Source organism: Coturnix japonica, chromosome 13 (assembly GCF_001577835.2).
Source record: "Coturnix japonica isolate 7356 chromosome 13, Coturnix japonica 2.1, whole genome shotgun sequence".
In the NCBI taxonomy this organism is placed as follows: Eukaryota; Metazoa; Chordata; class Aves; order Galliformes; family Phasianidae; genus Coturnix; species Coturnix japonica.
In genome coordinates this window covers 4349081-4364481 of record NC_029528.1, presented here as the reverse complement: position 1 = coordinate 4364481, position 15401 = coordinate 4349081, and the positions used below count along the sequence as shown (strand labels likewise).

Genomic DNA, 15401 nt, shown 5'->3' with positions numbered 1-15401 from the left:
TTCTGTAAGCAATGCCTGGGGCTGCTTGGGCTTCTTAAGTAAAAATAACTTTCACTTGAAGAATAAACACCAGGAGCGCTAACGTTCATTTCGGCTTGTGCAAGTCTCCTTTCCCCAGTGCTTTCCTGCAGTTACAAAAGGATCTCAGCCCAGGAAGAAGCTGGTAAAGCTTCAGATTCAAAACTGCTGAGATGTGTGCTCTGGCACAGTAGTAAACTTATTTCTTCTTTAAAACGTGTGCTTTTCTATCAAGAACAGAAACACTGTTTTGAAGCAGTGGAACAAGTTGAAGGCAGAAGGATCTTGATGCGAACTGTGAGCTCAGACTGATCCCTTTAAATGATCGTGTTACAAAGGACCTATAATTATTTTTCCAAGTATTTGCTCCCCAGCCAGGCATGTGGCATGAAGTCCCATGTGAAAATTTGCAGGTAGTAATAAGACTTCTGTTGTCTTAGGGGTTGTGTCCCTTGTGTTTCAGGGGGCTCTGAGATGGGCAGGCGACTGAACTGTTTTATTGCTTACCTCAGTGTCTGTGGGGATCCTGCCCTCCGCTGGCTGTGTGTCCCCAGAGACACCCCCTTGCCCCATCCTATACAAAGGGTATTAAGGCTTTGCTCTTAGAACTACAGTGCTTGTTAGTGGGTTAAATACTGTGTGTTCTAGTTTTCTAGAGGTTCTTTGATTAAAAGCCTGGTTTTGTATCTTTGCTTTTCCTTTTATCTGTGAGATTTTGTGCAGTCGCTTGTTCCAGCTCTGTGTGTGCACAGACCATCTGGCACTGCTTGCCTGCCCAGCAATGCACAGTGCTTTCAAGGGGAAGAATTATTAATCACAATCTGGATGGTGAGGGGGTTAGAGATGAAACTCATCTCAGCCCCAGAGCTGGCAGTTCTGCAGGTAGAAGGTCTCTGTGATGCTGTGGGGTGTGTGTGTGTGTGAGGAGAGGAGGGCAGTGGTGAAGGAGGACACCGAGGTGTGGGAAGCCCTTGGAGCTCATCCTCACCCCTTGCAGTGCTTCTCGCTTGCAGAGCCTGGTGGGATGTGGGCCACAGGCCCCAGCACTGCTGGGCTTCAGGCAGTTGTCCCTGGAACAAGATGCATTTCCCTGGGCTTTGCTCCATAGGGCAGGGTTTGCCCAGTACAGATCATCAAGTTTAAAAGAAACTTTTTGTTTGGAAACTGTAACGCTTTATCATTCCTTCAGTAATCATAGCTTTGTAAAAACTGAGGTGATTATTTAAAGAATGTTTTAGGAAGGATTCTTTTATCGTAAGTATGAGTCAGACATGAGACTTGCTCAGTCCTAAAAGGAACCTGAAAAGAAATGCCTCATAGTAGCTTCTACTTACTGCTGCTTTTAAATTCACAATACCAGATATCCGTGCACTTCATGTCTGTGTCTGTTTTCCTGTCAAGAGGTTTTTTCCCTGTGGTACATGAAGGGGTACACCAGTTGTTGAAGGTGCTTAAGGTGTGTGCTGGCTCAGAGGAGTGTGGTGTGCCCTGGAGCAGCTCCTCTGGGATGCACATCTGGTGCCCATCCTCCAATATCCCATTCTTCACAGGGAAATCAGGAAAGAGAGAGAGAAGGTTCACTTGATGAAGTAGATTTATTTATTTATTTTATTTTAATTTTAAAGAAATACAATCTATCATCTTCCATTATCTCATGATCTTGTTTCCTCTGCCTGGCTTCTCTTCCCCCTCCTTTTATCTCCTGAAGAATCTCAGTGACGGTGTGCTTCAAAGTGCCACAGGGTTTTGAGCAGGTCTTTGCATGTGGCAAGCGGTGACATTTTGAGAACATCCTTCTGTCATAGGTCAGCACATCCAGGTTGCTTCATGTGGCAGCATCTGATGTAGCTGGTAGCAGTAGCTGAACAGTGACCTGAGAAATTGCCCTCGCCTTGTTATTAATATGGATGAAGTTGGTAGATACTGAGAAGTGCTTCCTAGGAACTGTATTTTATGTTGCTGAGTGGGCAGCAATCCTGGTTTGTCTAATCAAACGTTACTCTATTATGATGAATTATATAGAATTCATTCATCCTCTTGGGTTTCCTTCTTGGGCTCTCATTTTACAGAGGAATGCTGTTGTTACATTAATGAATGTGTTGCAGTCATTTGTCCCCCTGTGCAGTGGGGCAGTGGTTTGGTCCTCATCTCACAGCAGCCTCAGTCCTCTTGTAGCCGTGTATTCACTGCTGTCTGCCTCCTGCTGGGCTCTGCTGAGGGCCCAATGGCTGAGGATGGGAAGCCTAGCTGTTTCCCAATCCCTGCTGAGGAGGAGGGAATAAAGAGCAGACTGGAAATCGTTTAACTTTATATTCTTCTTGCAAGCTGAGGTATTTTTTGCTTTGTTTTTCTTTAACCATAATCTCTGGAGACTTGTTAAGCTCTGAGATGGTTAGAAAAGGGCAGCCCAAAGGCTCTAGGGTAGTGAATGACCCAGGCAGCCTTGAAATGCTTCTGTGTGAAGTACAACAGAAGGGGAAAACCTGTTGGGTTTTTGTGTTTTCAGACACTGTAAGGTGAATAATTTCTAGATTTCCAGGTATCTTTCTTGGATCTCACAATTACACATGTGCACAGAGACTGATTATATTGACATTTCCATGGCAACCCATTGTAGCGTTTCAGATATTGGCCTGGAGGTCACAAATTGCCAAAGCAGAATATTTTTGGAACGCTGCTGAAACCTATCAGTGTACTGCAAAACTGAAGGATGACAGCATGGCAACAAAATGCAGGTGAGAAAACACAGGATAAAGTCTGTGCTGGAATTGAAGGGAATTGTAAAAGCCCCTAAGGGTTAATTTTGGTGTTTGTTTGTGGCTGTGTGATGCAGGTAGGATGGTTGTAAAAATGTTGTAGTAACTCCTATTTCTCTCTCCTTAGAGGTGCTGATGGAATTTAAGAGGATGGTAATGGTGGTGGGATGTGTGGAAGGGTGCACTGACTGTACCCACAGAGCCTTTGGTTTGGTTCATAGCAACCAACTGACACTGTTCCATTTGGGACCCTCTCATTAGACTGCCTGAAAACAGAATAGATGGTATTTGGTGCTGCTTAAATGCTGCTGGAAAGGACTGGCAAAGGGCAGAGTTCCTTGAAAGAAAACCAGTGCATCTGAACCTTGAAGGTTTGCAGTGGGTAAGATTGATTTTGCTGATAGGATTTACCATCCTCACAGGTCTCAGGTCAGATGACTGGACAGCCTGATGGTCTCTGGAGGGATGGCTGGGCACTCCCAAGATTCTCTGGGAGGAAGAATCCCTGAGCTAAAAAGCCACATTTCTTATGATTATTATTTTTAAAGGGGAGCTCAGCACTTTTGCAGTGTGAGGTGGAACTGTGTTCCCAAATAAATCAGTGTCTCTTTCAAACTCAATATAAGCAGTGCTTGTTATTTGATAGCTAACTCTTCCAGACCTTATATCAGTGTATTTTCTGGGAGCTGCCCTCATAATAAAATAATAGTTGCTCAGTGTGTAGCATTCAGCTCATTCAGCTGCACCATACACTAGAGCTCAGTCATACTGATTTTTTTCTTTAATGGTGAGTTTTGCAGTGAGTTCAGTGAGAGCTGACCCAGTGCAGTGCAATGGGAAACACGGTAACTAAATATTGAGGAATGGCAAAATGCCTTTGTCTGCTTGAGTCTGTACCTATGATGTTTCATAACTTACTTTGAGATTCATTAGCACACAGCAGAACTGATGTACAACCTGAAGCTGCATCAATAATTGAGCATCAAACAGAGGGACCTGGCTGTGTGTGTTCACAGTGAAACCACTGCACACTGCTTATCTTTTGGAGACCCCTTTTGTGTCTGTTGGGAGGCAGACAAATCATTCATGGCTTACAGAAAACTTATTGGAGCCCACTGGTAAACACTGTTGCTTTCCTTAGTTTTACCACTCTATTCCATATACATCATGTGCCTTCATATGACTATAAGGTCTGCGGAACAGCATAACAGATGTGCTTTCATCACGTAGCTTGTGGCTTGTGGCTGTCAAATGCCCTCATGTCACATGTTTAGCATGCAGCCTTGTTCTGCCTTGCACTGTGGACACCATGAGTTGTTTCTTTTCCCTTTGTTAGTATTCTTCTTCATCTCAAGAAACTCAAATAGTTTTAAGAAGTTTGACCAGTTTGTCATTCATGGATCTGATAGAAGTTTCCTGATCGTTAGTGTTACAGTCAATTGTAACAGTACAAGTTACAGCCATCCTTGGGTTTTCAGTGCTTGCTATTCCTTTTTCCTTTAAATGAGTGCAGCCTTTCACAGAATCACAGAATTACCCGGGTTGGAAGGGACCTCAAGGATCATATAGTTCCAACCCCCCCTTTCTTCTCATCACCTGTGCAGGCGTGCCTTCCTCCAGTCTTTGGTATGGATGCAGTTGGAGCTGGGATGTCAGTTTGTTAAGCTTTATCAGTGATAATCATGCTTCCATTCCTTCCTGATGCTTTCTAATTGAATTATTTTCTAAGTTTCCCGTGTCCAGCCCTATTTTGAGAGATGAACTTTGATGTCCTTGATCTCATTATTCCGTTCATATTGTTTTAATCCAATTTGCAGGACATACACAGTGCCTTCCTTTCCCACAGTGCTTTCCAAAAATCACTGCTGTGTGTTCAAGTAGCAGTACTTACTTTTCATCTCTTTTGTTAACATTCTGTGCTTCCAGTTTCTTTTCTCTACTTTATCCAGCTGACCTCTTTTGAACAACCAAGACTTGGTTTTACATCTCCAAGGGATGTCTTGGGGACTTCCATCTTGTCACAGTCTTTGGGGTTTCATCCATAGTTCTCATTTGACCAGTCACAGCTCCTCAGTCCTGTGACCGCTGTGTACCAAGTGGCTGTGCTTCATGAGGCCTTTGCTGCTCTCATTTTTCCTCCAATGTATAATCATTTTACAGCAAAACTGCCGTGAGAGTGTTAATGTTTTGTTAACAGGTCTGAGTAGTTCACATCCATGGGCCAATTTGCATTGAAACACAAAAAGAAAAGGCTCCACCAACCCTAAAGTCCATGAAACCCAAGCAAAGAACCTGAGAGTTCTTACTGCTGAAAAGAAACATGCTTACTTGTGTGCCCGTGCCCAAAGCACTGATTGCTCTCCCTGTTCTTTCAGGAATCATTTCCATGCATAAATACCTTTCTCACTTCCGTTGTAACAAATGTAAAATGTTCAGGTTCTGGAGATCCCCAGCAGACAGCAGTCTTGTCGGTGTCTATGGATAGGATTTCAGGACTCTGGATCTCATGGACTCTGAGAGTAGAACCAACAAGGCACTTGCATGCTTGGGAGCTCCCAGGCTGACCTCTGCATGCCCATAGCCACTGTCCTCTCTTGCTTCTCCCCCTCACTGTTGCCTTAACAACAAAGTCAGGTGAAGCCTTAATTTCATTTCACTTTTTATTCTTTGAAACCATGAAGAGATTAACAGGATGTTTCTGAAATCTGCCCAAGGGCCCAGAGTGAATTTACTCCCTTTGGAAGTTCTGAGCTGGGAGTGCCATGCTACACCAGGATCTGCTCTTCCTTGACAGAGCAGAAGCAAGACACATGACTGTTGCAGGTACTTTCATTGCTAGGTGCTTTACAAAGCCTTTGCCAAGAGAATATTCCTGCTTAGTATGGGGATGCATGGCGCCCTGTCCTTGGGGCTGTTGTGCTCCATTGGCTCCTATGGGCTGGGTGGTGATGAAGCCCAGCCCACCTCTGAGCTGAGGAAAAGCAGCTCCAGGGTTCAAAGCATGCTGATTTCCTGCTGGGGGAGGTTGACGGGCAGGGTTGGGATGCAGGAAGCAGAGAGAGGCAGCAAGGAAGGAGTGCCATTTAGTGTCTGCTTGTAGAGAGATCTGCATGTGTGCAATATGTTTTGCCTTCTGCTGGCAGTCCTGGTGTGAAAAGCAGCATAGCTTAATTAAGCAGTGTCAAAAAACTCGATTCTTCCAATCTGCCTTCCAATCTGAAGTGTTGTTCTTTGCTGATTTAGCTATATCTTGTAAGAGGTCCATATCTTTATGGCAAAATGATCAAGTTTCATGAAGATTTTCAGTATCATCTGGGTTTTTATGCATTTTAATGGGACTAGGACTAATCTAGCTGTGGGAGTCATTCTGTCTGGAATTTTCCAAACAAGGATCTCTGTGTGATTAGACTGGGGGGACTCTGCAGCATCCAGGCTATGTGGGCCATTATGTGCAGGGTGTGTGGAACTCCTTGTATTGCAGCACTCACCTGCCCTTGTACTGCAAACTCATCTTCTCACTGAGTGTGCTCAGGAAAGCCTATGGTGTGCTCTGCACATGTGAGACAGCACCGAAGGATATTTCAGATTTATTGGGTATGTGCATGGCATCTGCAGATTTGCTTGTTCCTGTACACGGCAGCTGCTGTGTATTTATTCTGCTCATCAAGCTGACTACCTTATGACCAGTGCTCTTCCACTAAGGACTGGTCCAAAACACTAGTGGGATGCTGAGACCTCTGGCCATCTAGAAATGCAAAACAAGCAACTAGTATTATTGAATTCCACCTGGATGAAACTGGAAGACAAAGAACAGAAGCAGGAGGAAGCCTGAATGAACAAGAACTGCCAAACCCATGGTCTCAAGGATGTACTGTTCTCAAGAGCTTTGTTAGGACTGTGTTTGATGGGAGTTTGATAGGTTTCAGTGTTTTTTGGATTGTGTTTTGAACAGGATAAATCTTTCTGTTCTAAACTTAAAAATGAAGAATACAAAAGGAACTTTTTATTGGGTGTCGAGTTTTCCCTCAGTAGAGCTGTCTTCTCCTGAAACGTGAAAGATCCTTCCCAAATGCAAAAGTTATGCAAACATGACTGAATGTAGACATGTGACTGGAAAAAACAGCTTTTTTTATTTTTTGCTAGTTTTGCAGGAGACCACCCACAAAAGTATATCTTCTTGGCTGCTTCTGCTTTTATTTTTATTTATCTTTTCATCTGGGAAAGTACAATACATTCTGGCTGAAGTCAGAGCCTTTCTGACTTTGTAACTATTCTTAGCAGAGCAGGAGTGGAAGGTAGTTTGAATCTTCCAAACCAAATGATCCATAGTTAACTGAAGGAAGAAAACAACAATTGAAGATATGATGTTGAAAAGCTGGGTGTAAATGCTTTGTGGTGGAGGTGCTGAGTTCCAGGTCAGGCAAACATGCATACTGGCCTTGCTCTCTGTGAGCACAGAGGAGCCTTCAGTCAGACGGTTTGGGTGAAGGCACTTTCCTTGCTATGAGCTGGTTTTGGCTGAACTTGAGACAGCGGTTCACAGAATCAAAAGTCCAGTTTTGACTTAGTGTTCTCAGTCTGTTTCGTGATGGTTGGTATTCCCAAGTTTTACTCATCTTGAGAGCCTGCTTCTTTTCATTCTGCAAATTCACTCTTTTTGACCAAATAGGCAGGAACTGTACTTAATTCCTGCGTAACCAAGAGAAACCCAGGATTCCCTGTAGAGGAACGCTTTGCAATGGTTACAAATGATTCCTCTTTACTCTCTGCCCTGTGTTGCGCTGTGTACTGTCTGAACTATGATTTCTTCTGTAAGCAAAACCTTACAAATGTGGTTAGAATGTGAGATGTTTATTGTCTCTTACAGTTCAAAAGCCAAATCCTCAGATCTCTGAGGTCATTGGTTAACACTGATAGTATCATTTATCTACTATGGAAATAATCTCTCGTGTCCTTGAGTGTACCCCACGTACCACCAGTTCCCATTTTACATTGATCAGTCTTACATAAAAATTCCAGAGAAAGAAATTCAGCAGTTTGCACTCGGAGCCTACATTGTAGCCTAAATGATCTCACTGCTTAAAAATGTTTTCTTGGGTCTAGGTTTAATAATTTTTCACAATCTATCCTTTGTAGCCCTCCTCCACTTTCTTCTTTTAAAAAAATTCCTTCCCTTCCATGTGCCAATGTTTTCTAGACACATACGCTGTTATCAGATTGTCTTAGCCATCCTTCAATCAAGATGTACTTTTTTGTTCCCGTGGATGATTATTTTTTCCTTCGTCTTCATCTTTATGTAAATACAAAAATCGTACTAATGTAACCTCCTGCAGTTAAAATGATGCAACTTCACTTGTGTGGTTGTGTAACTTAGTTCTATGGGAAGACAAAATCTGTTTAGGAGAAGGCTCCTTTATCCCCATACCCATGCTATTGCCCATACCGATAACCATCATCCAGAAGGTAATTGATCTGGGGCAAGACACCAGCTGCACGGCTTGTAGTGAACAAACAAGAAGATTTCCACACCCTCAAAAAAAGAAAAACCAAACAAATGGGTAGGCAGCTTAGCAACATAGCGATCAGCTGAGTAAATGTGTCCTTGAGTGGAGTTCATGTTCTGTGGTTTGGTGGTGCTTGGAAGGAGGAATGGCTCTTATTCATACATCCATATTCCCAAACAACTCTCAGTGATTAAAAAATCCTGCCTGAACAAGGGTTTTTGTTTTTATCAGACTGAGTTGGAACAAAGTAATATTCAAATGTAGGTTATGCAGGTAATCCTGAGGTGCTGTCCTTAGGTTTGGTGTTGTTCTTCCTTTCACTAAAAGGACAGTTCTGCAGAAGTGTTGTGCCTGTTTGTTTTTGGAGTGTCATCATATCCTGATTCTGAATTAAAAAGCTTTTTAAATACAGTCAAAAGTGATTGCAAATAAGACTTCAATAATGCAGGTGTTGAATTCCAAGTTCTGTGTCATACAGAGGATATTTAAGAGTTCCTGGGTCAGTAACTTCTCTTAACTGTACTGGTGATGGTCCAAATCTCTCCAAAGCAGTTGGTTTCCTTGAGATCCTGCTGAATGTCTACTAGCACAACTGAGAGCTGACTCTTGTCCCACCTCTTTATTTAACATGTGCAAGCTATGCTCCAAAAACGGGGAGCATGTTGTTCTCTGCAAAGGAGAAAATAGATCATTGAATGTCTGTGCTGCGGTATGTACTAACCAAAACATAGAAATGGGTGCCAGAAAATTCCTAGCAATATATCCAACCTATTTCTTTAAACGGATTGCTCAGCAGTTCCCCACAGTCTTTGCCAGTTAAATCATGAATGTCAGCAGGAACTGGTGGGAACTTAACTCAATAAAAATGTAACTCTGCTGCTTAAGGTAATGAAAAATCCAGAAGAGAGTGACACTTGTTAACATCCACACGTGTTCTCCCTCATCCAGCACTGTGATGTTGCAGCAGTTTGACAATGGGGAATAAGACTGAGTGTATCTGAGGTCTGAAGCTTGAGTGTGATTCATCCAAATGCTTTGGGAATCTACATTTTGCTTAAATCATTTCAAAGTTCAAAATTGGCCGTCAAAAGTGCTCTGTGCTTCTATCCAACAGGTATTACAGAATTTAGGACAATCAAACATGAACAAAAACATGGCTCCTGCAAACTTTAATTTTCCTGGGGGTGGTCCCATTTGGTAGACTGGTATGCATTGTTTTTAGAACGGGAAAACTATGTCTCATGAATCTTGCTAAACTTTTCCCTTATTTGTTGGTTTTGAAGTGGTGGCTCTTGACAAAACACAAGTGTGCCCAGGAACAGGGGAAATGCCCAACAAAGCTGGGAAGCAAACAGAAGGCAGGGAGATGATGCTTGCTCTTGGGGCCAAGGGAGTAAGAGCAGACAGTAATGAAAGAATTGTGGGTGCTGTACTCCACATTGCCAAAATTTTTATTTGCTTCTTTCTCTGTTTTGTTGTTAGTAATGCCAGATGTTCTTGAGGTTGGTGTGTGGTCACTGTGCACAAAAGATCCAGGTTTGCATCTCAACAGCAATTCTGCTGTTCTCAGCCATTGCCAGAACAGATTTGCAGGGTCTTCAGAAAGAGAAAACAGAAATACGCTTCTAATGACAGGAAATATTGAAGAATGATTCTAAGTAATAAATCCCTTCATGTTTCCAAAAATGGCCCAGTAGAAATCTTGGTGCTCAGTGCTAATCATCTATTAAGTTTGATATGTTTTGATGTAAGTACCTTCTGTTCCTCTTGGACTACTCAGTAAGTTGGCTCTATTGCACTGATTTTGAGAACCAGCTGTCCATTTGTTTGGTGTCTCTGGCCTCAAGTTGATTCATCTGAGGTTACTTTATAAATAATAATAGTTATCAATAAGAAAAATAGAAATACGAATGTTGATAAACAGTTCTACATCTGCATTTTCTCCCTGTTAGCCATGTGCACCGGGAAGTTCCTGCCCCAGGGCAGCCATTCTGGCCATGACAGTCTCAGGGGTGCTGACTTGACAGCTGCCCTCTGTGTAATGCTGGAGAGACCTACCCCTATCCCTCAAATCAGGGTTTCATGCTCCATGTTTGAAGCTGAGTGTGAAATTTTAATTTGTGCTTGTCAGTCTGAAGTAAGGGAGAGAGGAAAAGAGGGGAAAAAAGAAAACCAACAACAACAAAAAAAGAAAAAGGCATATGATAAATTTCACACTTTGCACTGAACAAAACAACACAGCACTTTCCTTCTGCCTTCTCAATGAATCTCCGTGTGGGCAGCTTGGAGCTGGCAGTTCATCTGTGGGGATGGCTGAATTGGAAGTGGAGTGGGTAGTATCACCTACCGTTGAGTTTACATGATGTTTCCTCTGATTAAACTGTTTTTATTTTGCTAAAATGTCCCCAAACTTTACTGCTTTGGGCTGTGGTTCTTTATGTCAGGTGTCTGTCAGGACCAAGCTACAGAGGAAGCTTCATGATGGTTCCTGAGATTACTTGTTCCATAACCTTCCCAGACACCGAGGTGAGACTGATATTCTGTAGCTACCAGGATCGTCTTCCCAGCCCTTTTTGAAGATGGGTGTCACATTTGCCAGCTCCAATCCACATGACATCCCTGGTCAGCCAGGACTGCCAGAAAATGATGGAGAGTGGTTTGGCAACCACATCTGCCAACTCCCTCAGCACTCTAGGGTGCAATCCATCCAGCCCCATGGACTTGTAAGCATCCAGCTTTTGGAGCAGGTCCAAAACTATCTCATCATGGATCATGCAGGGCTTATTCTGTTCCCCCTCCCCATCTACCAGCACAGGGGGCTGTGTTCCCAGGGAGTAACAAGTTTTGCTGTTAAATACTGAGGCAAAGAAGGCATTAAGTACCTCAGCCTTATCCTAATCCTTGGTGATCAAGTTGCCCTCAGCATCCAACAAGGGATGGAGATTCTCCTTAGCCTCCCTCTTGCTGTTGATGTGTTTATAAAAATATTTACTGTTATATATGTTTTCACATACAGGAAGAGAAGGTTTTTTCCACCTCTAACAGAGAAGGGAACCGAGTAACCAGTGGTTAGAGCGTAAAACTTCCTTCTATTCTGTCTGGCCCACTGGAGGCACCTCTGGTTTCTTTTCAGAGATTTAAGCATTCGGAGCACATCTCCTGTAATGCCAATTTACAGATAGAAGTGTTTGAGGCTTTTGAAAAATCAAAGGCTGATGTTTCAAGCCAGATGGCTACTAAATGAAGAGCACATATTTAACAGTACCTGCAAAGCAATGTCTTTGTGGTGTCTGTGATAGAAGGGAGTTCAGTTCTCCTTCGTATCCCCAAACAGTCCTTCCCCTGACACTTCTGAACACACTTTTAATCTTCTGCAACATGTACTAAAGGAACTTCCATAGAAAATTATTCAGTATGTTCTTCTGATTCATCACTCTACATGCTTGTAGTTTGTGTGCATAGGGATTTCATTGCAAAGAAAGTCGCAATGAGCATCTCATTAAAACCTGTATGATAATGCGTGTGCATGGGGGGAGTGGGGTTAAGGTTGTGCAGACATTAATTATAGCATTTCCCAGTAAGCAGCCTTCACAGCTGAGACAACCTTTGACACTTGCCTGCTTCAGGAATGCTATTTAAAGGTGGGGTTCTGTATGAGAGAGCTGAAGGGCAGCCTGTGCTTATTGCTGCTACCTGCTGGAGTTAATACGATCCAAAGTATTTTCTGATGGATAATTGGGCAGTGATTGATTCCTGAAGTGCTTCCAATGGGAGTTAATCCAGAGCTTAGGGAAATTATTGGAATTCTTTAGCATCAGACTGCTGGCAAAGGCCTAGTTCATCTATCTCTGTGCTACAGATAAGTGATATGTCTGTAATAAATGTTAGCCTAAGGTTCTTTGTTTCTTATTTCAAGAAACGTAATTTTTTTAAAGGTAATATCAAGAGACTCTTCAGAAAAATATTTAGTCATTGAGGTTTTTCTTTGCTCTGAGAAGTTTCTAGATGTTTTGTTGGCAACCACTGATGCAGTGCTGGAGTATGGCCGGTGTTTGTATACTTACATTCTGAGACACGGAAGTATTCCAGTTTCTATAAAATTATCATGATTTTAACATAATCTAGAACATGCCATAAGTCAGCACTTTCTCTGAGTGGCCTGTTTTGAGCATAGGGGTGAGAATGGACTGAAAAGATAGTGTGTGCTGTGCTGGACAGAGCGAGGGATGGTGATGTGTCACTCTGGTAATGACTGTGTGCCACGGCCTTAGCAGTGGTTTTGCAGCAGCGGCTGTAGAAATTTGCTGTAGTTGAGATTATGGAACCATTAAAAGCAGAACTCCAGGTTCTGGTTTCTAAGCCGGGATATCTGAATCTCACCGAATATTCTGGTTTTTCAAAGTGTTTTGAAATGTCTTGGTTTGCTGAAAGGGGTGAGTTTTGCCTTCAGAATACAACGTGCTGTAACCAAAGATGCAAGTTCAGGCATTGCATCAGAATGTGGCCTTGTGTAATGCAGATTTTTTTTTTTCTCGTTCTTTTTAGCCAAATTCTGCGGTGTTTAATTGGATAAAACCTCTGTTGACATTGCTAGAAGCTTTACTTGATCGAGGACTGTCAAAATTGGCCCTCAGTCACACTTGTGAATAAAAACAATTGCAAAGTACTAACATCTATCCAGTGAAAGCAAACACGGGCTGGACAGAGATCATCTGTTCCTGTTTATTCCCTTTCACATCTTGTTTTGTTGCTTATAAAAACTGAGCAACCTTTAGGTATTGGAGCTCTTAGACAACAAGTTGAGCTTGTCTGTGGTTCCTAGAGAAAACATGGATGTTAAGTGAGCAAGGGGGTCTGTGAGGAACTTGTCCTGTGCAGGGGCAGCTGCAGGAGCACGTTCTGCACAGAGCCATGTGCTGGCAGTGCCCCTGGCCTGAGTGAAGCACAGTTCTGTTTCACAGCAAAATAGTCCTTCCCTTCCTGTTGCTGCCAGAGCTTTAAGTGGAGGTTAACGCCAGGTTTTGGTATTGCTGTAAGATGAAAGCACCCAGTGATGACACAGCCACCCACACTGTGTCTCCCATGCAGTCATCAGGCACAGGGAATTTCTGCTGGGAAAAGAAACAGAGCATTTAGGTTGGTGTCTTTTTCTGAATCACTGTCTGGAGATGCTTTCTTCTCTATTTATAGGGTGTAAGGTGAGCAGATTCCTAAACAGCTCGCTGCATTAGATGCTATAGTTAGATGGTGACTCACTGCCACGGATAGTGACCTAGTTTGAGCTGTCTGTAGGGGAAGGTGTGTGAGCTGTACAGCGTGTTGTAAGAGTAACAGCAGCAGTGCCTCAGGGAAATTCTACTATATCTACATAGTATTTTTCTAGGACAGACCTTGTGTGATGGATTCCAGGATGGAAAGTGGTTTATAAAACCTAAGGTTTCACAAACTGTCTGCAACCAACTTGATATTCCTGCTGGGGTACTGAGTGGATGATCCCTGAATGTGGATCATGCAACAAATTTGGGGGAACAGATGTATTTAAAGGGCTTCCCATTGGGGTGCATGCTTGAGGTTTGTTCAGGGCTGAGCTGCTGAGCAAAGACTGTTCATTACTGAGAAGAGAGAATCTGAGCAGAAATTACTTTCCTTCAGAAAGGAATAGAGGCAAACCACCCCATCTCATTTTCTGAGTTAAAAAAAAAACAGCTTCTTCTCTTACTCCACGCAGCTAATATTGCTGAATTATTAAAGCTTACATAGCCAAGGAGGTGGCTTTCTAAATGCCTGTCATATTTACCTGTAAAGAGCTATTAAAACGCTGACTGCTGAGAGTCTTTTTGTGTATCTAGTAATGCAATGTGCAACCATTACTTGAAGATGAATGAAAGTGAAGAGGCTCCTTAGCCCGGCACCGGGTTGCTTTTAAAGACCTGCTCAAAGCATAGCTCACCTGCCACGCTGTCCAATTAATTTTACAGCTCTGTTCTCCTGCATGCCTCCTGGTGAAACAACCAGTAGACAAATGGCAGGAGCCAGCTAAGCCCTTACCTTCCCTTTCATTTTGCAAGAAACTCATTTTATTGGCTTTATTTTTCTCTCTACTTGCACTGCAGCTTCCAAAGCGGAAGTTATTTCTGAGGCCATCGGACCACCAGTTTGGAAAATGGGAGGGCATGATTGCTGGGTCCCCATATCTTTCCCTGTGTGCATGAACTCAGTGAGACAATAATGGATATCCACGTAGGGCTCCAAATGAGATCGGCTTCATTGTTTTGCTTTGGATTCAGTGAAGTTGTTTGATGGATTGTGACGTGTGTGGAAGTTGGGGAAAGCAAAACAGTTACACTTCCTGTGGATGTGTGAAAACAAATTTTGATATTAAACGTTTTTTGGTTCATTGCCAGAAATGCTATTTATAATAAAGGTCTCATCTGTATTCTGTTGTATAAATTAGCCCATCTGTTTTTATGGTCTTTTTTCCCAAAGTTAGTCTAGTTTTTTTTCCAAATAAAACATATTTTTGTCAAGTAAAGCAACATGTGCCTAACAAGTGAAGAGGCAGTTGAAATGCCTCTTATTTATCTACAGTTTAATTAGTAAAAATAGTGTGTGTTATGTGCACAAGAAAGAGAGGTGTTGGTTTTCATAAGCGTTAGTATGCTTCAAGTTTTGACAGCTTGAATGTAGGTTAGAGTTTCAGCTCATTAGTGATACCAAAGAAGCAGTTACTGTTTCTGAGGGACAGGTAAAGTCTCCAGTGGCAGAATTTTAGGTTGCTGGCATTGGATGGATGAAAGACCCTTCCCTGGACACGTGCACAGAATAAGTGAGCCTTCGCAGAGAGAGCTGAATGCACAAATGGACCATCAGAACAGAGAAATGACTACTTTGGCTCCCCTCTTTACAGCCATTTGTGGCTGTGAAGTTCTTAGTGTGGTAGCTGCCATTCAAAGACCAAATCTGAACTCTTCTCGTCTTTCCCCACCCTGCTCACTATGAGTACAAATAAGATTTATTTTTTTCCCCATTCTGCATTAGAATCTCTTTAGATTTGTGTTTGGCAGTGGAAATGTTGAGGAGCTGCAGGACTTTTTGGCTATGCACATCACTTTCACCTTGCCAT

The 15401-nt window shown here is 42.7% G+C and overlaps 1 protein-coding gene across 2 annotated transcripts in view; it reads left to right on the top strand.

Annotated features, from left to right (window-relative positions):
• Positions 1–15401, top strand: part of ADAMTS2 (ADAM metallopeptidase with thrombospondin type 1 motif 2) — a 165211-nt gene that overhangs the window by 68921 nt on the left and 80889 nt on the right. The window lies entirely within an intron of this gene.